At 39.2% G+C, this 23869-nt stretch overlaps 1 protein-coding gene across 5 annotated transcripts in view; it reads right to left on the bottom strand.

Annotated features, from left to right (window-relative positions):
• The window catches only part of PTPRN2 (protein tyrosine phosphatase receptor type N2), a 1331885-nt gene that overhangs the window by 16521 nt on the left and 1291495 nt on the right, over positions 1-23869 (bottom strand). The window lies entirely within an intron of this gene.

Raw genomic sequence — 23869 nt, 5'->3', positions numbered from 1 at the left:
TCAGCCATTAGATGTGTTACAATTATTAAAGCGGACCCAAACCAAACTTTTTTTAATTCAAAATATTTAGTTGAACCACTCTGACACATACAAAGATAAATAAACTCTCCTTCAAGCCTATGAGCATTTCAGTGCATGCTTTTCACCCTTCTCTTTGCATAACTAGGTTTGTACAGGTGGCAGCCATTAGCAATTCCTCCTTTGCTGGACACCATCTACTCCACCAGTTTGCCGGATTATTTGCCAGCAATGTGAAAGGAAGGGAGGGGCTTCTCCAATAAATGTAAAATATTTTATATTTGTCATCATGCAGCTGAAAAAAAGGCTGCTATTTATTATTATAATTTAGAAAATAGATTTTATTTCTGAAATCTTGTATTTTTAATTCGGGTCCACTTTAACCCCCTTGGCGGTATGAAAAATACCGCCAGGGGGAAGCGCAACAGTTTTTTTTAATTTTTTTTTTTTTTTTTATCATGTAGCGAGCCGAGGGCTCGCTACATGATAGCCGCTGCTCAGCGGCATCCCCCCAGCCCCGCCGATCGCCTCCGGCGATAGGCGATCAGGAAATCCCGTTCAAAGAACGGGATTTCCTGGAGGGCTTCCCCCGTCGCCATGGCGACGGGGCGGGATGACGTCACCGACGTCAGCGACGTCGGGACGTCATTGGGAGACCCGATCCACCCCTCGGCGCTGCCTGGCACTGATTGGCCAGGCAGCGCTCGGGGTCTGGGGGGGGGGGGGGGGCCGCGCGCCGCACCGGATAGCGGCGATCGGGCACGCGGCGGCGGCGATCGGGGTGCTGGCGCAGCTAGCAAAGTGCTAGCTGCGTCCAGCAAAAAAAAAATTAAGCAAATCGGCCCAGCAGGGCCTGAGCGGCACCCTCCGGCGGCTTACCCCGTGTCACACACGGGGTTACCGCTAAGGAGGTTAAGCTGATTTTTATTGCATTTCATTCAGTGGAGCACCTAATGCTCCCACCTGTTTTCTCAACGAGACAGCACATTCTGCTCAGAAGAGACACTTAAAACAGGGTTGGAGACACCCAATGCATAAAAGATAGGTTAATAAGCTATCGATCCTTTCAACTGGGCCAGTTTATTAAAAAAAAAAGGTCTTTTATTTGAGCACATAAAATTGACAACTTGTTTCGCGGGTGCTTGCCTGCTTCCTCAGGTAATTGCAAATTACGAAGCAAAATTACGATAATGCAAAATTCATGCTCATCACTGTTCAGCTTGTACTAAAGCAGAACTATTGATTTACATATTCACTGTGGATTAGGAGATTTTTTTTCCAAGTAGAAGCAATGGCATGCCTCAGCAAAAACAATTACTTCTTACTCCAACCATAAGTGTCATACTCTAGATTAAAATAAAAATGGAGAACTTCTAATTTACCCTCTTCTGGACAGAGCTGGTTGAAATCTACATCCTGTTTGAACTCCCTTAAAGAGAAACCGTGACCAAGAATTGATCTTCATCCCAATCAGTAGCTGATACCCCTTTTACATGAGAAATCTATTCCTTTTCACAAACAGATCTTCAGGGGCTTCTGTATGGCTGATAATGTGGTGAAACCCCTCCCACAGGAAACTGTGAGGACCATGGTCCTGGCAGTTTCCTGTCTGTGAACCTCGTTGCATTGTTGTTTACAGCTGTTTCCAACTGCCAAAAAAGCAAGCAGCAGCTACTTCCACTGACATCACCTGCCAGCAGTAAAAATGTCACCATGTGATAAATGTCAGAATGTAAATCAGGAAGAGGAAAGATTTTACAATAGGCAAACACTGACTAAATAATTTATACATAATTATTGTAAAAATGAAGCACTTTTTTATTACATTATTTTTACTGGAGTTCCTCTTTAATTCTGCCAGGGTGTAGTTTTCAATAGCCCGGCTTCACACTTCTGATACCACAAAACTCACCAGGTGGGAGTCAATTTCAATCACAGCCAATCACAGTGATCACATAGGAAAATGATAATGATAATTAAAAAAGGTTCTGGTCTGTAAAAGGGTCAGAGCAGTGCGGTCCGAAAGACGTTGGTATTGAATTAATGAAAATATGATCTTAGATGGTCTTCATTCTCCTTATGCTTCATCCTCTAAAGGAGGATTTATGGTGGCACTACATCTCTGGCTTAATGTGGCATGCCTTTGACTCCAGAGCTAGGATGAGTGTGGAACCTAACCAAGCTAACCTGGTTCTGGTGCACAGAAAAGGCTCTCAGACCAGGAAGAAGTTGGGCCAACGTACATGTGACCAAAATACAATAGTACTGGGATATTTATATTTTTTACAGACTAGTCAGCAGTGCTCTGTGTTAACCCATACTCATTTCAAAGCACAGAATTTAGTTTGACATATATTCTGAAAGAAAAAGAGGTAGTCATTAAGTAGTGATGAGTGAATTAGGACAATCATGATACAATAAAATGTTCATAAACATCGTCACAGTTTCATAAAAACAAAACATTTCATAAAAATAGGTTGAATCTTTACAAACATTTGAAATTCCTGAACATGCATGGAAGTTAGAGGATTGAAAAAAAATGCAAAAACGTAAAGGAAGTTTATTGAATATAACCTAGGGAATAACATAACATTTATTTTACAGTATTAATGTATACGTTATCTAGTCTATTTACTCATTGTAACATCATACCACACCCAGATTTACATTATTAAATGTATCATTGATGCTGCCATCTTTTCTGCTGGCAAGGTCAATCACTGTGTAAGACCCCCCCCCCCCCCCACACACACACACACAACTGTGTAGTTTGAAGGAATATCAGTTGATCTCCCAGAGTGCTCTGGGACAGGAATCTGTGTGACATCATGGCTTAGGCTAAACATCACTGAGAGGGAAGGGTTACATACCAATACACAGCAAAGAAGGGTTCCTGATGCAGAAACCAGGATAATCAACATAAAAATACGTATCCTGAATATTTTTTAGGGTTTGCTGTTAATCGTTTACTTTTGATCCCCTTTACTTCCTATAGTAAAAACAATTTCTCAAATTTTAGAGGATCATGATCAACAATAATGTTTTATGGCATTTTAAAGTCCTCTCAGTCTAACATGAGGAGCTTCTTGGCATAAGGGAAAGAAGAATGGCCACCCAAGGAGTGCACTGAGGCTACTGCGCTATGCAATCAGCAAGTCTGAGGGAGTCTGTCAACCAAACTTGAACTTTCTGAGATGCAGAGAAATAAATGGAGATTATAGAAACAATATGTATTTCATTTTGTTTTCTGCTCTTTTCATAACTAACCACTTTGCAAACTTTAACCCCTTGTATGTGGCAAACAGCACTTAATGAAATTATTATGGGACTTAATACTATGAAAACAAACATTTCTTCCTTTTTTATTATCAAGTCCGTTAGAAGACGACACATAAAGTGGTTAGAAACCAAAAGATAAAGCTGAAAAAAGCCAATTCTGAGTGACAGCCTCTGATACAGTTTAACAGAAAATGCCTATAGCTCAAGTATGCTATATTGATACATTGATTAAAAAAATAGTGCAGGCATAACAGTTTAACATCTCAAAGATAACAGAATTGACTTCAGCCCACCATGTGTTAAAAGTTATAGAAAGACTTTAACCAAATCAGAAAATAAACTGCAGGAAGGAAAGTTTGCTACCTGTTAAAAGTGGCTGAAGTTAGGGCCCGTTTCCTCTATCGCGAATTCGCATGCGCTTTCCGCATGCAAATTCGCGTGGGCAATACAAGTGGATGGGACTGTTTCCACTCGTCAGGATTACTGAGCGTTTTTCTGTGCAGAAAAAATCTGCAGGGCAGAGCCATCAGAATTCGCACACCGCATGCCGCTATGCGATATGCCTACAATGTATTTTATAAGAAATTTGCATGCGGTTTTGGTATGCGAATTTTCATGCGAATTCGCATACGATTTTGCATAGAAACAATGGAAAAGCACACAGGCAATGCCATAGTTAAATTCGCATACATAGTCATCCATGTGAAATCGTATGCGAATTCGCATGAAAATTTGCATACAACCGCATGCGAAATTCGCATCCGCATGCAAAATTTTCCCCTGCCAAATCCCACCGCACAAGTGGAAACGGGCCCTCAAAATAGTAGTAGTTAGGGACGGTCAGTTAGATGCAAATCATTTTGAGCTGATGCAGCATTATGCAAATTTATGCAGCTTAAAAATGATGCAAACAAATCCTGCTGAGGTAAAATTGGATAAGGCCTGGAACCCACTACAAAACACTATCGCTAATGGCAATCGCTAGCGTTTTTAATGACCGGTTTGTAAGCAATTTCATGAGCAATTGCTGGCTATTTTGGTAGCGTTTTTAAAAAGTGTCAGCTTTTTACCAGTGATTGTTTAGCGATTAGTGTTTTTAATTCTGATTCGTCCTTTCAATTAATTTTAATTTTTTTACAGTGTCCAGTAATGTAACAACGCTAGCAAAATCTGTGTAGGTTTTAATGAGCGATTACGCCAGTGTTTATATAATTGACATTGCAGAAATGCTAACGCTAATCGCTGAACACTAAAAATGCTGCATGTCCTGCATTTTGCGTTTTGGTAATCGCAATAGCTCCAGTGGAATTTGGCCTATCCATTAACATTAGCTGAGCGTTTAGGGAAATCGCTAGCATTTTGAGTCGCTCCCTAAACCCTCACAAAATCGCTCTAGTGGGTTTGAGCCCTTAGTCTTTTTTCAAGCTGCATCAATTTGCATAAAATATTTGCATAATTCTGCATCAACTTGAAATGATTTTCATTTCATTGACCATCCCTTGTAGTAGTAGTTCCAGCCTCTTCCCCTGGAAATTGAAGAGACAGTAAGGCTGCATCTGAGCCACCCATTCTGCCACCTCTCTGTGGCTTTTTCCATTCCTAGTACCTCCCCCATAAAGTGTACAAAGCTGGGAAGCAGTCAAGCTCTTCTGGCACTTCTGCCCCACCCACTTCCCCTCGGGAAGAGTGGAAGCTATTATTTGGGGATTGGGGCAGTTGCTGTAGCTAGCAATGAAGAGAGATCTGTGGTGATGGTCTGCATTACTCAGGTGAAAGGACTGAAGGACAGCACCACAGTGTAAACCTCACTCCTCATCGCCTGGTAATAGGGAGCATTGCTCAGGCTTTCACCTGAGTAATGCTCCCTAACGATCAGCCATCATGCAAAGGATATGGGCAATAGGATATGCCGGTAATCCTCATGCAATGGCAAGGTGATAAGTAGCTCACATCTGCAAGCTACTTATCACCTAGAATAGGATATGGCCCCTAATATTTATATTGCGCTAAGATACAGAATATTTATATTGCACTTTTTTCCTGATGGACTAAAAGCACTTCAAGGCTGCAGTCACTTACGCACCGCTTCAAAGGCAACAAGGATCATTCATGAGCCTTGCTCAAAGACTCCTTACTGTTTCACGTACTGACTTGAGTCAAGATTCAAACCTTAGTCAAAGGTTAAAATCCTGCATCAATTACAACAGCCTTACCAGTAAGCTATCCAGCTGACCTTTAGGTGAGCATGGTCATGTGGTTCAGGAGGGCAGTGCCACAACTGCAGTTGGCCCCTCTCAGTGGAAGCTGCACCATCAGAGAGGGAGATCTAGCCAGAGCAACAATGGAGGAAGATAATTTTTATTATGTAAGAATGAGATATTTTCTCTTAAGCCTTGTACACACGCCTGACTTAAGTCACCTGAGATGGCCAATAATGACTGTCTCAGCCGACAATCAGGCATGTGTATGGCAGGCAGCCAGCAACTCCCAACCTGCAAGTGTGATCCGCCGGGTGGATCTACTCAACCCCAGCAATGCATATCTTCTGCCGGTCCCATTGTTTGCGCTGCTTCCCTGCCCACTACGTGACTTCACGCACATGCTAAATATTGTCCCTCTGTCATCCCTCTGACTCCAGCAGGCAACATATGTTGTCAATTTGTACGCAGCCTAAGTTTTATGTGGTCTACCTGTCAACATACTACTTGCCTTCCAACAAAGGCCAGTCTGCCTTTGTTGGCAAACTTTGAAAAATGCTTTGCGCCTGTAGTATTTAATGTTGTCAGCTAAAACTGCCATTATAAAATGGTAAAATTCTTTTTTTGTCAATCAATGTTTTTAGTCACTGTTCGAAAATGGTGGTAAAAGAAAACCAGTTCTGTGGGTCTGCAGGCTCCTCGTACAAATAAGATTACAGCCTGTAGTTTGAAAGTGTGAGGAAACTGCAGACACAGTAATTTATCAGTAAGAAAACATAACCACTTGTGTCAGATATATAAGGAGACTGATGAAGCCCACACAGATAAAGAGAAGATTTGGAACATAGAGAGCCAGATTAGCTTTTTCTGGTAACACAAAGTACAGAAAATGTTTCTGACTGCTGCCTGACCGGTATAACCGTTCTGGACAGACTGCAGGGCCGACAAGCTGAGGAAGTGCTTTTTTCTTTATCCTGTGTTCTCTTTAATCAACCTATCAGATCCCAGGGAAAGTCTTATTTTTCACATTTCTATTGATTGTGGTTGGGCACTTTGAGTGAACATAGGCTTGAGTGCAGAAGAGCAACTATGAGATCAGGGGGATCTTAAAGAGGAACTGTTACCAAGGATTGAACTTCATCTCAATCAGTAGCTGATACCCTTTTTTCCATGAGAAATCTTTACCTTTTCTCAAATACATCATCAGGGCAGTCTGAATGGCTGATATTGTGGTGAAACCCCTCCCACAGTGTGATGTCACGACCTAGGTCCTGACAGTTTACTGTCTGTGAACAGTATTGCATTGTGGGAAATAATGCCTGTTTCCAGTTGCCAAGCAACTAGTTTCTACCTCTGTGCATATATATTTATCTATAAAAAAAACCCCAACCTTTTAGCCTATCGCATTGTTAGGGGGTGTAGTTATAGATAAAGAAAGTTGGTGTTAACTGTTTTTTTCATGTCTGCCAGCAGTAAAGATGATTACATGCAGGTTGAGTGTGGATCAAACAATATGCTCCATGGATTATGTTGGTGCTTTAATCAATCAATTTATAAATAATAATAATGAACAAATTACATGGCGAAGATCAATCATTTCTTGATCTATCTTCTATTTTTAACTTCTCACTTTGCAATGCATTGATTTTTTTTTTTCCCCTTTTCACTAAAGTTCCTCTTTAATAAATAACTGCACTATCAACTTACGTTTAAGTAAAAGCTTTTCTAAATAGCTTCCAGATAAATTATGCAGATTTTTTTTGCCCCCTTGAAGCCATTCATAGGCGAACTCGGAGAAGGATAGACCCTGAGAATCCAAGGACAGAGAAACACGAGGAGAAAACACAGGAGCCAATAGTGTAATATGTCACAGTATCGAGAGATAGAGTAAAAGGATTAGTCACACTTTCCTGATTGCGTGTGGTCAGGCGTTAAGGCCCATACACACCTCGGATTTCCGCGAACGACGGGTCGTTTGAACGTCCCGTCGTTCGGCCGCTAAATCGGGCGTGTGAACAGACTATCGTTCGCTTGATAAGAGTGAGTTTGACTCACTCTTATCAAGCGAACGATAGTCGGTACACACGCCCGACTTAGCGGGCGAACGACGGAACGACGGGACGTTCAGACGACCCGTCGTTCGCGGAAATCCGATGTGTGTATGGGCCTTTAGTCATAAAGAAAATCCAAAGACATAAGAAAAGTTGTTTAGGTGATACATTTAATGACTAAAGGTGGCCACACACCATACAATAAAATGATTATATTGACAATTTGATAGAAAAAAATTAGTTGTCCTAAAAAATCTAAAGCTTTTTTTCATTCGTTTGAATTTGATTGAATTTCCCTTTTCTATTCAATAAAGATTCAAAGAAGATCGGGAGCGGTGGATTTTTCTGATCAATTTTTCTGAAAATTGAATGGTGTAGGGTTGATTGTCAATTACTTGTTTTACAGATCCAAGCAATTTTTTCAATCATTTTTTTCATAGCTGGGGGAACATATATGTGTGGTTCATTAGTCAGATTTTTGAAACATTACAATCAGTCAGAAAAAATGATTGAAATTCTGGAATTGAAAAGATATTTAAAAAATTGTATGGTGTGTGGCCACCTTAACTGTACAAGATTTCTTTGCAAGCTTTCTAAACTTTAAGTTTCTTCTTCAGGCATGATACAGAAATAGATCAGGACTGTATCAAATGAGCATGCCATTTGTGGGGGTATTTTTTGTGAATATTTAAACTGCAGTATAACATTGGTAATAACTTACATACAATAGTGCAGTTTCAGCAGTATAAAAAATCATACACATATTTCACTTTTTTTTTTTTGTAAAAGAATGATTGCAATTTAATTTTGGTTGATTTAGGTTTGATTTTTACAATCTAATTTAGAGGTTATTTAGAAAATACAGTATATTTTTTAACATTATACTTAAAGGATTCCAGAGCACAACTTGCTCTGCTTTAAAAACATAGTGTGCTGGTGGGAGGGAGTCAGTGTTCACTTACCGCTCCCTCTGTTCTCCCCGATCCCGGGCCTGTTCTGGCTCCCGACCCGAGCATCCACTATGGAAATACTGTGCCGCACATGGGCAGTATTTCCTTTCTGCTCCCGTGACCGCGCTCCTCTGACATCACTTAGACACATGTGCTTGCGTCTCCACAGCATGAACTGCAGAGGGCTGTGGAAAGCGCTTGTGTCTTATACTGCCAAATGAACCGGATCCCGGCTTAATCATGTCATGTGGCAGTGCAAGGTCTCGGGCGGTTGTGTACTAAGGGAACAGTGATCATTGGTGGAAAGAGGACAGATGAGAGATATACACCAGCATGCTTCTGGCTAACTGATCTCTGCATGGAGGGTGAAGAAAGAGGGGTTCACTAGTTAGTGACGTTAGGGAGTGTGTGTGTGTGTGTGTGTGTGTGTGTGTGTGTGTGTGTGTGTGTGTTGGAGGGGCATCATTAACACAGGCACACATTGTGCTCATTAATACAGCTGCAATAAATCTACATTCTGAAGCCCACATAGACTCAGCAAATGATGTAAATATACTGTAGCAGGGTGAGAAGAGATTAAGGGCTATAATTTTAAACCTGATGTATAAACAGCTGAAAAGTCAGTGTGATGTAAAATGTTGTTAATTTGTCTTCCACACAGAGAAATAATGGTCTTTTGAACACTTCAGCACTATCCTGCTATAAGGAGTGTGTTTTCAGGCAGATAAAGGTGTTTTGGCTTCTAATTGCTTTTCAGAAGAGCTTCTGCTTCAATTTGACTTTTCCGACTGCACATAAAAAAGCACTAATTTATCAACCCATCCAGTGGATTAAAAAAAGTGAACACAGTAACGTGGTGGCATAATGGATAGCACTCTTGTCTTGCACTGCTAAGTCCCCAATTCAAATTCAAAAAAAACTGAGACCTTGCATGGGATTAGAAAGTTGAGGGGATCTTTTCAGTGAGGACATTAAACAGAATAAGAATCTTGCAGATATTCTAATTACATCACTGTTTGCAACCCAACCCCATTAGTTTGGCTGGAAATGTGTTCTAATTTGTCACTGGTCAGCTATGTTTTTGAGTTTTGGATCACTGTGCAGAACCCAACTTTTTAATGTAGCATACCGCATTATATGAATTACCCTTATAGTGTCCTCATAGCCATATATCCATCTTACTTACATTATACTGGTCAAGTTTGGGGCCTTGTAGCAGATTGTCTAGTAATTCTGCAAACCCTGCAAGATAGATGTGCTGCTCTTTGGATGCTCTTCTAAGGTGTTGTGTGACTTCCTGAGTGAGTCATCTCCACACCATTGGAATGATTTGGACAGGTCAGGCAGTCCTTGGAATACTCAGTACTGTTCTAAGCCTTCTGCATTGGGAGGTAAAAGCTCTCTATGATCCTAGAGCATCCTAAACTTTGGAACCCTTCTTACAGCCATACATTTCTTCATAGACTCATCTCTCATCTCATGCATCTAGTAGTCAATCATATGTGATTCATTGATTTACTTTTTAATATAACTAAAAACCGTGTTGATGTTGGCTATGTTTTATAATTAAATAAAAGAAGTAATAATATGAGAACTCTGTTATGTTTTCATCCAATTTTTTTTCATTTGCTTAAATAACATTTTGATCAAAGACAGGAAAAAACTTTCAGCATATAAAAACTAATAATGGGAGTAAAAGGATGAAGGCAAATACATTCACATCACGGTTTTAGAGTGCTCTTATATCAATATAAAAATACTTCTTTCGATAAATGTCTTTTAAACAAAAATGTGTGTTATTTGGCTTTGATCTGTTGCAGTTGATATTTATTTTAAGGAGAGTGTTCCTGTAATTGTAGATACTAGTATACTTTGGGATCAAGATCTTGCTGTCCTGTTATCTGCCCATTATCTTGAGGTGTCACTACTCGTAACAGAGTGCAGAAGCCACCAACCTGGCTGTGTTGGCGGCTGCTATGGAGGGGACCCCAGGAGACTGGCTGAGAGCGGAGCTGCAGCAAAGGACACTTAGGCTTCTAGGGGCTAGAGGAAGCCCCAGGTAAGTAATTGTAATATAAGTTTCTTATTCTCATTCTGTATATACTCGCATATAAGCCAACCCGCATATAAGCCGACTCCCCAATTTTTACCTGAAAAACCAGGGAAAATGATTGACCCGTGTATAAGCCAAGCGTAGGAAATGCTGGATTAGTGCAGATGGAAATTATCTGATCGGCTCATTATATTTGTAATGTATTTGTATTTGTAATACAATTACATTGTATCTGATTGGATTTGTATTAGCTGTAACAATGTTTAGTTTTGTTTAAAGATTATTATGCTGTAGTGAATATGCTGTTGTGTATCTTTCAGAGCAAAGAGAACATTCTAAGTTCAGGTCTGATTTCGGGATAGTCCTCAGTGCCTCCCCGTCTCGATGCAGCCCCTACAACTACATGTGCCAACAGGTAGTAAAATAAACGTAAAATAAAAAAGCTACATGATGATGACCGCGTGATCCCCCCAGTCATGTGCTTAGAGCTGCAAGTTTAAGCAAGTGGCCGTGTTATCCCCCCAGCGTGCCGCCAGACAAGAATGTCTGGCAGCTTTGATGTGTCCGCTGCATCTCTCTCTTTCTCCCTCTTGAGTATCTCCGCAGATGTGTGCAAAGTAGCGTGGCTTCATTTGCTTACCGCCGGGCCGCCGAGATTCCTCTGTAACTGAAGTCCATAGAAATGTTGTCTCTATGACGCCCTTTAGTGGTGCCTTGCTTGACGCAAGTATCATAGAGACAAGACCTCTATGGACTTCAGTTACAGAGGAATCTCGGCGGCCCAGCAGTAAGCAAATGAAGCCGCTTTATTTTGCACACATCTGCGGAGGCACTCGGGAGAGAGACGCAGCGGACACATCAAAGCTGCCAGACATTCTTGTCTGGCGGCGCACTGGGGGGATAACACAGACACCTTCTTAAATGTGCAGCACTAAGCACTGAGCACATGACTGGGGGGATCACGTGGCCATCATCACGTAGCTTTTTATTTTACATTGTGGTAGGTGCTTCACTCGGGGGTGTCACTACATTCATGACTCACATATAAGCCAAACCCCCACTTTTGGGACACTTTTTTTCTCCCAAAAATGTGGCTTATATGCGAGTATATCCTTGCGAGTATATCCTTTAAGGGAAAAAAAAGTGAAAACTCTTCCCATTGGGAATAAAAACAATAAACCTAAGAGGCATTTTGGCACTATCTAAAGGTATTTTTTTTATCCAGGTAAATGGGTTTTAAAAAAATTGTATTAAGTCCCCTGTATGCTATATAATTTTTATTGTATTTGCTGTTTCTCACTTAACAACACCTATGGATTCAAGACACATCAATTAAAAAAAAAAAAAAAAAGCATTGACCCTCAACTGATCTATTAGGTAGATGTATTTTACACAAGTAACCTCATTGTTTTATGTAAATTTATGCTTTCAGTTTGTAAACCCTTTTGAAGTTTTAGAAACAGGATAAAACAAAGATAAAACCAAAAAGCCAGTATAATATAGTATCTCGTGCCACTGAAAAAAAAAACAGAAATTAAAAGTTAAATGCTTACAAACATAGATCCCCCCCAATAAGCGACCACATTCCTTGCAGGTGGGAAGAACAAACACAACCTCACTTAGGTTAAAAAGTCACTCTCTGCAGTTAAGGGAGAAAAACAACCCTCCCCCTGGGGTGGAAAACAAGTTGCAAAAAAAAAAAAGAAAAGAAATGCTTCAGCAATACATAAAATGTTTCAAAACAGTTTTAAACATACGAGTGGACTTAATGCAGCAAAAAGACCATTACCCCATTGGGGATAACACACTTTTTCAGGGAAAGATACAGATGAATATCTTGGTACTGTGGTTAAAAGGAGTCTGCTACATCAATGCAATTTTTAATTCATCTGTATAAATATAACCTAAAAAATATATACAATACTGAGAAACTAACCAAAACAAAGAAAAAAAAGTCATTTGTAGATTTTTATTTTTATTATTTTGTTGAGAACAGTGAGTTTAAGTCAGGATTTTAATCTTAAAGTGGCCATACACTTATAGATTTGCAGTAGATTTGACCATTAGATAGATTTCTGTCAGATGCCTGTCAAGCCAAATTTATCTGATGTGTACCACACACTAGGAACAGATTTCCAATAGATTTCAAGATCAAATCTATTGGAAATCGATCTAAATGCATTATTGCACCATTAGATCCATTTCAACTCTATGGGCCATCAATCTGCTGCCAGCAGCAGATCGACCTAGATTTTCCATCCTGTCAGATAGATCAAATCAATCAAAATCGATTGAAATCGGCTCGATCGATTTGCTGATTTGAAATAATCGATTTCCGATCAATCAATTCTATAGTATCGATCGAAGGCTGAAATCGACCAGTGTATGGGCCCCTTTAATGAAATTCTGAAGCAGGAAGTTCAGGCAGGGAAGCCAGCGAACATCCCAGAGACTAAACTGTTTTGCAAGGAGGAATAGGCTAAAATTATTTTGTTGTACAGAACAGCTACTGGAAATAAAAACAAAGAATAAATGAATGTAATAAATATGCATAATTTCATTCACAAGTTTTCATCATGTGAACAAAAATCAGAATTTAGACCCTATTTAAACTTTAAAGCATCACTGTAAATAAGGACTCAGAGAGAATCATGGCAATAAAATATTATAATTATTATTTTGGATTTCTAAAGCACTGGCATCTTCTATAAAAAAATAATCCACATATTTAGACTGATCGGACTGAAAAACATTCATGTTGGTACGTTTCAATGCTGAAAGGTGCATAGACTGGCTTATAGAACTTTTCAGGCCTGCTTGGAAACAGGCATACCTGAATCTCTTATCTGTACAGGAAAACATCTTTGCTTTCAAAGGTTGTGTTTGTTTGCAAAGTACAAAAAGATTTATTGCAGGTGGCAGCTTATATTATAAACTGAGGGTCTATTATGAGACTGCCCTTGCCTGACACATAACAAATACAAAGACACCAATAAACATAAATAATGCTGAGATCACAAGGCACATAAACAAGTGCATTCTGAATTATGGGGCCATAAAAGAAAAATCTGTAAGATATTTTATTTTGATGGAAAATAATTTCACTGGAATTTTTCTATGCACAGTAAGAATTACTTATAAAATTACACATTGTGTGTTCTAAGAATAGTATACTGACTAAAATATTTTTGTATTTCTTAAATAAATATTAAAATTTCTCTGAGGTGATGGCTGGCACTTAAATAGAGTTTTAACATCCAAAAATAAAAAAAAGTTAGTGGCTCAAAAATATATGTAACCCCACTTTTATTTTTAAAATAGCTCCATGTATGTCCACCATTTTTTCCCACAAGCCCTTTGGTTTTTAGTCGCAGTGGGGGGGGGGGGGGGAGGTTGGTTTAAGGGTTAGGTGGCCCAGCAGGGGTGGTGGGTAAGGGTTAGGGGCTTGGGGGGTTAATTGTTAGGCACCACCAGGGGTGTTAAAGGTTAGTCACCACCAGGGGTGTTAAGGGTTAGTCACCACCAGGGGTGTTAAGCGTTAGGCACCACCAGGGGTGTTAAGGGTTAGGCACCATGGGGGGGGGTATTAGGGTTGAAGGGTTAGGCATTGGTAGAGGGAGGTTTCTGTGTGAGAGAAGGGTTAGGTTAGGTCATAGTAAAATATCAGTAAAGGTTACTGATAAAGGTTACTGATATTTTACTATTTGTATGAAGTAGTAGAACACTGGTGAATTTACCAATATTCTACTAGCTGCAATCCCCTGCACCCTTTTTTCCAGGTGTCTTTATCGCATGCACGCACATAAAGTCAGTGTCTCAAAACTATATGAAGACAGTTCTCCAACAGCCTGCCCTAACCCCAATTCTAAATTATGTGCAGTGAAAACTAACAGCTTTATGTTCATATACCAAAATGTAATCATACCAAAAACCCCACCTCATGTACTTAGACCCAGCCAAGAATGTCCACATAAGTGTTCTGAATTTGCAGTACCGACAGTGTTGAACTCCAGTGATAAGTCTTAAAGTGAAACTACTCCTCATTGTCTATAGTCATCCTACCAACCTTTGACCCAAAGTAATGTTGTCCTTATAAAAATCCCAGCAGCTAGTAATGAAGGCGGCCCTCTTACATTATAAAACGATATTTAGTTCAATCAGAAAGCTTTAAATCAGTAAAAATCTATTGCAAAGGTGTAACTTGCTTATAAACGCTATTATAAATCAAGTCTTTTCTTCTGCAGTCTGAAAGAAAGATCTCCTAGAAGCCTGGAGAGCTCTTTGAGCCTCCATGCACAGACTGATAAGGTTCTCAGGAGGAAGTCAAAATAAACCAATCAACCCTTTCAAGCACTTAAAAAGAGTTTGTTCTTAGAACTTATAAGTGTGGCAAATTTATTGGACAGAGTGGAAATTCTGATTGCAGTTCCACGTCAACAGCAGCATTTAAAATTTTGGTTTAGAAAGCTGAGCACAGGCTTGCTGTCCTCTCTTTTGCAATGAAACTCAGAGATATTTTGGATCCATTATTTTTTTCAAACGTTCTCTATTTATGAAATGTGTGGGTTGAAGGAGACCGACTTGAAAATATTTTCACAAACCGCATATATATATATATATATATATATATATATATATATATATATATATATATATATATATATATATATATATATATATATACACTGTGGCCTCAATTCACGGAGCTTTATCAAACACTTTATCAAACGTTTGATAATTTATCTCATGGGTAAAATCTAATTTTGAATTCACTAAGGTGTTATAGATTTATCGAATGTTTTATCGATGAAATGATCAATAAATCTATAACACCTTAGTGAATTCAACATTAGATTTTACCCATGAGGAAAATTATCAAACGTTTGATAAAGTGTTTGATAAAGCTCTGTGAATTGAGGCCTGTATTTCAGTTTATGTTAAAGACCATAACATATGTACTTAAAGGGACTCCGAGCAGTGCAGAAACTATGGAAAGATGCATATCATTTTAAAGCTCTCTTTCTCCTCTTTCCAATGATATATAAACCGCTGCCCTACGCATTTTAGTTTTCGCTATTTTCGCGATTGAAATTGCTGTGGTTGCGATTTCAATCGCGAAAATAGAGAAAACTAAAAGGCGTAGGGCGACGATTTAGGTGTCACCAGAAAGAGGAGAAAGAGAGCTTTAAATGATATCTATCTTTCCATAGTTACATTGTATTACACAGGGCGACTTTTTCCTAAAGTCAGCAGCTCCATACTGCTGAATGGAGCTGCTGACACTGGGGAAAGTGTCGTCCTGTGTAATTTTTTAAGCTCTCTTTCTCCTCTTTCTGGCGACACCTAAATCGTCGCCCTACGCCTTTTAGTTTTCTCTATTTTCGCGATTGAAATCGCGGCCGCGGCAATTTCTATCGCAAAAATAGCGAAAACTAAAAGGCGTAGGGCAGCGGTTTATATATCATTGGAAAGAGGAGAAAGAGAGCTTTAAAATGATATGCATCTTTCGATAGTTTCTGCACTGCTCGGAGTCCCTTTAAGCATGAGAAACAAAAGTTATCTTTTTCAAATCTCTTCTTTAGCCTTTCCTTTTTTAAGCTTCTCCCATCTTTTTCAAACATATATTTATGTCTTCACAGCCCTTTCAATCAATAAGCATCTATAGTAAGAATCTAGAGTGAGTGACAATGAAGTCACAACAGAAATTTAGAATCGGTATGAAAAAATAGTTGAAACAACTTTAAAATAAAAAAGGGAGAAGAAAGGTCATTGTATAGTAAACTGTTACAGATTGTAGAAAATAGAGCAATTCATATAATAGTATTTCCAGTTAGACCCATAAAATTAACGAAGGTGCTATACAGCACACCTGAAGTGAGACAATATGGAGGCCGGCATATTTATTTCCTTTTAAACAATACACAGTGCCTGACTGTCCTGCTGATCCACTGCCTCTGATACTGTTAGCCACAGACCCGGAACAAGCATGCAGATCAAAAGTTTCTGACTGAAATCTGACCAGATTAGCCACATGCTTGTTTCAAGTGTGGTATTTCAGACACTATTGCAGAAAAGAGATCGTCGGAACTGCCAGGCAACTGGTATTGTTTAAAAGGAAATAAATATGGCAGCCATATCCATCTCAATTCAGGTGTAATTTAAGCGTACCTCGGGTAAAAAATAAATAAACAAAAAAACAACAACAAAGCCATAAGCTAATAGAAACGCCAATAATGAAGATGTATACTGCCACAGCACATTGTGTTTTTAATGACTCTTTAGAGACATTTTTCACCTGGGTTCTGGAACATAGCTCCGCACCCTTGAAGAAAAAGACCTCAGTCTATGCTCTGTCACTTGAACTGCAGATAGAGAAAAGGCCAAGGCTTTTTTCTTTGCGGGAGAGATGCTACATGCTGAAACGCAGCTGAAATGTGGCTCTGGAGAGACTTATTACAAATACAATGTGCTAGGGCATTATACATTTTAATTATCAGAGTATCTATCAATTTGTTTGTTATCTTGATAGAATACCATCATTGTACTATGCAGTGCAACATTACAACACAGTCAGAAATATGGTAACAAATATTAAAACAAATTATAGGGCTTGACTTGCTAAAGTATCCATTTTATTATAATCCTAAAAATTAGCATTTCAATTTAGTTACTGAAATAGAGAAAATAAACTAGGAGTGATTATTTCTTTCAATTGTTAACTGCACTTTTATGGGTAAGTACAATACTGGATCCACTGGCTGTCTGCAAGAAATATGTCACGGTGACGCTCGCTTTTTGTGCAGCCATTCTGCTGTTCCATCTAATCAGGCCTTATCCTTCCTGACGCCTCCTTCAGTCATGATCAACAGCTCTTTCGGCAACTAGATGGCAACAGTCTGTTTTTCTGTTTTTGATTATTAGGTGAGCTGGCAGGAGGAGGCCTGAAGAGACAGAACAGTAACACTGCTGCATGATAGGGGAGTGTCTTTTTCTCTCTCTCTCTTTTTTGCAAGCAACCAGAGGAAAGCTACAGTGTAACTGGACTTGGGCCGGGTTCACATTATCCCAGATGAAAAACTAATCCTGTAAAAAATGATCCGTTTTCTGTTTACATGGATCGGTTTGTTACATTGGACACCAGTTTTTGATCTGGTTCCGTTCTGTCACATCTGCTCAATACCTGCTGCTGTCCATCCAGGCTGTCCTCAACCACTAACAGTTTCGGTCCTCTGCACTAGAAACACTGGTGTAAGAGGCCTAGCAGAAGCATAAGGCTTCCATTGGTTTGCATAACACCAATGCTAATGCTTCCTGAGCATCAGAGAGGATTTTCATTGGTCCACTACTCGGTGAACCAATGAGAATACTCCTTGCGGAAAGTAGATTCCCACTGGTCTATTGCAAACCAATGGGTGCCTGATGCTTCTGCTTTGGCTTGGGGATCAGTATACCTGGTATTTCTTCAGTGCAGAGATCTAAATGGATGGCTGCAGCAGCGGCGAATGACCAGAATAGACGGTGGCAGGTGAGTATGTCGGAAAACGTACAGGGCGACCAGCATAGTGAAAATGGACACTGTCCATTCTCATAGACTAGCATTGATTTTGCTGACCTCTGTCGCTATCTGCTTTGGCCCTTAGTCTAAAAAAAAAAATCACACAATCTTGCATTCCATTCATCGGAACAGACTGAGATGATCCATTACAAACGGACTGATGTGAATGGATCCTATTCCTTTGCATAGGCTGTTTCGCAACTATTGGTATCTGTTCTATTTAATTCCGATAAACAGAACTTTTTACTTGAACCTTATACTGTAAGGGCTTTCACCTACAGCAATATGAAAATGACCTCCTTAGCAAATCACCCCTATAACATTTGAAAGCAAGTAAGAGGGTTCACTGTGTTAATATAGACGTAAATTGTAACATGATATGACACTGGCAGGTTTGATACGTTTATAATGCACTCAATGAATGTTTTTCATATGCACATTTTATTCAAGCAAACCTGTCACAAGTTTCAAAATTCAAACTAGTAACAGGGCCACATAAGGATAAAGAAGTCACTCCAAACTGACATGGCACAAAGATTCTATCTATGCTTTGCACAGCAGTTCAGCACATATACAAAGTAGGATGCAAGTATTTGCTACTAAAGTCCCTTTTTTTACCCTATTCAGTCCAACCATTAGTTTAAATAAACTAAAGTGAACTTGCGTACAACTGTCTATGGTACGAGACTCAGGATTGCATTGTAAATTATCCCCACACCTTGCTTCCTTACTGGCCAACTGTCATCATCTCTAGTCATGTAAGTTTGGTGACAGGATGTCTAGCCACTGGTCTACTGACATTGGCCAATAAGAGCAGCTTAGTGAGGGAAGAACAAGGGACACAATTTAACATTCAGATCTGATTCTCACTCCAGATATTCTGCAGCATAGACCAGCACATTGAGAACCAAAAAGTCTAAAGTAATTTGTCGGTTTTATTCGGAAGAAGGTTTTTCAATAATTTAAGGGGGCAACAGCTGAACCCGGGAATGTAACTTATCATTACACATTTCAAAAGTCCATAGACTCAAAGGGCTCAATTCACTAAGATAAATAGCATGCCTTATCAGAGTTTACATGCCTTATCAGAGTTAACATGCCTAATCAGAGTTAATGCGCCTAATCAGAGTTAATGCGCCTAATCAGAGTTAATGCGCCTAATCAGAGTTAACGTGCCTAATCAGAGTAGTATACCGAGCGCTACGAACTTATGCCTACTAATTGGCAATGATGAGAGCACCGCTTGTCCTGCCCTGAGCCCCTGTGGGTCCAATCACTTTAAAGGACATTATCCCCGCACTTTGATTGACTCAATAGGTTGTCTGTCAAGTAACAGGCAGCCTATTGGGCCAATCAAAGTGTGGGGATAATGTCCTTTAAAGTGATTGGACCCGCTGGTGCTCAGGGCTGGATGAGTGGAGCTCTCATCATTGCCAATTATCAGGCATAAGTTAGTAGTGATTGCTATGCTACTCTGATAAGGCGTGTTAACTCTGATAAGCTGTCTTAACTCTGATAAGGTGTGTTGACTCTGATAAGGCATGCTGTTTGTCTTAGTGAATCAAGCCCTAATATTGCACAGCATCCGGCTAGATACAAAAAGGAGGATAAATACTTGCAGCGCTGTTTACATTACAGGACCCAAGACCCAAGATCAGATGATGCATGCATCACCAGGTGGTCTTCAAGCCAGAGTAAGGTGCACATGATCAATGGAAACACTGTTGCAAATATTTATCCTCCTTGTATCCAGCTGGATGCTGTGCAATATATAAATCTGTGGATTATTGTAGTGTAATGATGTGTTACATTCATAGCTTCTTACAGTTGCAGGTATTTAAAGACTATAACCAAGAATAGAACTTCATTTCATTAATTAGCAGATGCCCCCTTTCCCACCGGAAATATTTAAATATTTACCTTTTGTCAAATAGATTAGCAAAGGGGTCTGTATGTCTGAAATTGTGGTGAAACCCCTCCCACAGTGTGATGTCACGACCATAGGCCTGACAGTTTGCTATCTGTACCTTGTTGCATTGTGGGAAATAACTTTTTCCAAATGCCAAGCAAGCAGTGTCTCCCTCTGTGCATAGAACTGTTAGAAATGAACATTTCACACAAACCACCAGAACTAAAGATGTCCCCACCAGTGATACATTTCAGAATGTAAATCGTGGAGAGGAAACATTTTATAAGCAGCAAACTCTGACTACATAAATTTATAAGTGAATATTGTAAAAAAAAATAAGCAATGATATTCATTATGTTATTTTCACTATAGTTCCTTTTTAAATTATTGAAAAACCCCTTTTGATTAAAAAATACAAGTCACTTCAGACTTTTTGGTTCCTAATGTGCTGGTCTATGCTACACAAAACTGTGTAGCATAGTGCTCTGGCAGACTGACTACTGCAACTGTTGATTTTGCTGGTAGTGCAGCCAGAACCCCGACTTCTGCTGAGTCTCACTCCAGAAACAGTTAGACACAGGTTCACTTTTTTTTAAAGGTATCTATATTAATGGAAACTGAAACTGAGAATTACAGGTGAAACTCAAACATTAGAATATTGTGCAAAAGTCCATTTATTTCAGTAATTCAACTTAAAAGTTGAAACTCATATATTAAATAAACTCATTACATGCAAAGTGAGCTACTTAAAAACTTTATTTGTTATAGTTTTGATGATTGTGGCTTACAGCTTATGAATTGAAAACCCCCAAATCTCAGATTATTGTGAACATGTTCAATGTTCTAGACTAGAAGTGTCAGATTCTAATCAGCGAATTAATCTAAAACATCTGCAAAGGGTTCCTAATTCATTAATTAGTTTCACCTTTTAAGTTGAATTACTAAAATAAATAGACTTTTGCATGATATTCTAATTTTTTGAGTTTCACCTGTACAGGATCTTCTCAAAAAGTTAGCATATTGTGAAAAAGTTCATTATTTTCTGTAATGTACTGATAAACATTAGACTTTCATATATTTTAGATTCAAATACACACAACTGAAGTAGTTCAAGCCTTTTATTGTTTTAATATTGATGATTTTGGCATACAGCTCATAAAAACCCAAATTTCCTATCTCAAAAAATTAGCATATTTCATCTGACCAATAAAAGAAAAGTGTTTTTAAAACAAAAAAAGTCAACCTTCAAATAATTATGTTCAGTTATGCACTCAATACTTGGTCGGGAATCCTTTTGCAGAAATGACTGCTTCAATGCTGCGTGGCGTTATGGAGGCCCAGGATGCTTGGATAGCGGCCTTAAGCTCATCCAGAGTGTCTGGTCTTGCGTCTCTCAACTTTCTCTTCACAATATCCCACAGCTTCTCTATGGGGTTCAGGTCAGGAGAGTTGGCAGGCCAATTGAGCACAGTAATACCATGGCCAGTAAACCATTTACCAGTGGTTTTGGCACTGTGAGCAGGTGCCAGGTCATGCTGAAAAATGAAATTTTCATCTCCACAAAGCTTTTCAGCAGATGGAAGCATGAACCCACTTTTGAACCAGAAACAGAGGCAGAAGTGCCTGACCTGGGCTACAGAGAAGCAGCACTGGACTGTTGCTCAGTGGTCCAAAGTACTTTTTTTTGGATGAAAGCAACTTTTACATGTCATTCGGAAATCAAGGTGCCAGAGTCTGGAGGAAGACTGGGGAGAGGGAAATGCCAAAATGCCTGAAGTCCAGTGTCAAGTACCCACAGTCAGTGATGGTCTGGGGTGCCATGTCAGCTGTTGGTGTTGGTCCACTGTGTTTTATCAAGGGCAGGGTCAATGCAGCTAGCTATTAGGAGATTTTGGAGAACTTCATGCTTCCATCTGCTGAAAAGCTTTATGGAGATGAAGATTTCATTTTCCAGCACGACCTGGCACCTGCTCACAGTGCAGAAACCACTGGTAAATGGTTTACTGACCATGGTATTACTGTGCTCAATTGGCCTGCCAACTCTCCTGACCTGAACCCCATAGAGAATCTGTGTGATATTGTGAAGAGAAAGATGAGAGACGCAAGACCCAACACTCTGGATGAGCTTAAGGCCACTATCGAAGCATCCTGGGCCTCCATAACACCTGAGCAGTGCCACAGGCTGATTGCCTCCATGCCACGCCGCATTGAAGCAGTCAATTCTGCAAAAGGATTCCTGACCAAGTATTGAGTGCATAACTGAGCATAATTATTTGAGGGTTGACTTTTTTTGTTTTAAAAATACTTTTCTTTTATTGGTCGGATGAAATATGCTAATTTTTTGAGATAGGAATTTTGGGTTTTCATGAGCTGTATGGCAAAATCATCAATATTAAAACAATAAAAGGCTTGAACTACTTCAGTTGTGTGTATTTGAATCTAAAATATATGAAAGTCTAATGTTTATCAGTACATTACAGAAAATAATGAACTTTATCACAATATGCTATTTTTTTGAGAAGATCCTGTATATGTCAGCGCTGCGTAATATGTCGGCGCTTTATAAGTACAATAAATAAATAAATAAATATATTGACTACCATTTCTGTCCCCAGTAAGTTGCCTGGCTGTCATACTGGTATGTTTAGCTTCAGCTGTCTATGTCAAACATTTAAAATATCATGCAGACAGTGGAGTAAGAACCTTTGAACAGGGATGCAAATAATTCCAAGTTGAGGCAGGATTATGCACATTTTGTATGCAAATTTAAGCAACTTGAAAATGGACCAATCAAATCCATCAAAGGTAAAAATTTGATTAGCCTCTTTTCCAGCTGCATACATTTGCTTACAGAATCTGGCATCTCATTGTCCACCCCTACCTCTGACCTGAATACGTGTTCCGAGTCACTGACCCCAATTCAGTAAGCTTTTTGCCTGAGTTTACTCACAGGAGAGGTCTTCTCAAGTTATCTAAAAAATATCTTTCCAACTCCTAGCAAATTATAAAGTATTAAAATCTGGGTAAAAACAGTAATATCAAATGAAAGCTAAAGGGTACCTGTAATGACTGGTAACATGATGAGATAAACATATGTATCTACAGTCCCACTGTTACGTAAAAATAGCCTGTGATTTTTTTTGTTTTTTCACAATGCAAGGGTTATAAATTCAAGGCACCAAATGGTGGCCAACACTCAAGTGTTGTCATTAACCTGATACAGTTAAAAAAAAATAAACTTGCATTTAACCTTTAAATACAGTTCCAAGAAAGTCCTTTTTAGAATTAGAACTATAGATAATTGATTATCTCATCAGTTTATTTTCACTTTGAACAAGTGGGGCCACCGTGACTCTATCCACCCATAACAAGTCGGGTCACAACAACACTTGTTCAGGTGACGTGACTACTGCGTCAGAAGGAAGAATGTTAAGAACTTGTCCCCCTAACCCCACCCCCCACACACACTATTCCGATTCCCCCGTGGCTTCAGAGAGTGCTGTCCCTATAGTTATCCCTCTGATTGGAAAGTACAGCAAAGAACAGAACTGCTTTCTTAGCTACAAATATTTTTTTAGATCATCTGCTAATCTATCCATTGTTCTGAAGTGATGCATAATGGTCTTCCTGGATTCCCTTTTAGTAAAAATTTTGGAAGAGATTAACAACAAAAAAGTAAGCAAATTGGAGGAGAATGAGGAACATTGCTTACAGCATAAACTCAACCAAAAAATTAGATTCTGCCATTTTAGGTTAAAGATGGCTTAAAATTATCCCGAAGTAACCTTGGGTGATCTAAACTGAGTTTTTGATGATGATAAGTCTATAGCAGAGGTTATCCTCACTGAAAACTGCA

Source organism: Hyperolius riggenbachi, chromosome 5 (genome assembly GCF_040937935.1).
Source record: "Hyperolius riggenbachi isolate aHypRig1 chromosome 5, aHypRig1.pri, whole genome shotgun sequence".
In the NCBI taxonomy this organism is placed as follows: domain Eukaryota; kingdom Metazoa; phylum Chordata; class Amphibia; order Anura; family Hyperoliidae; genus Hyperolius; species Hyperolius riggenbachi.
This window is presented reverse-complemented; position numbering and strand designations above follow the sequence as displayed.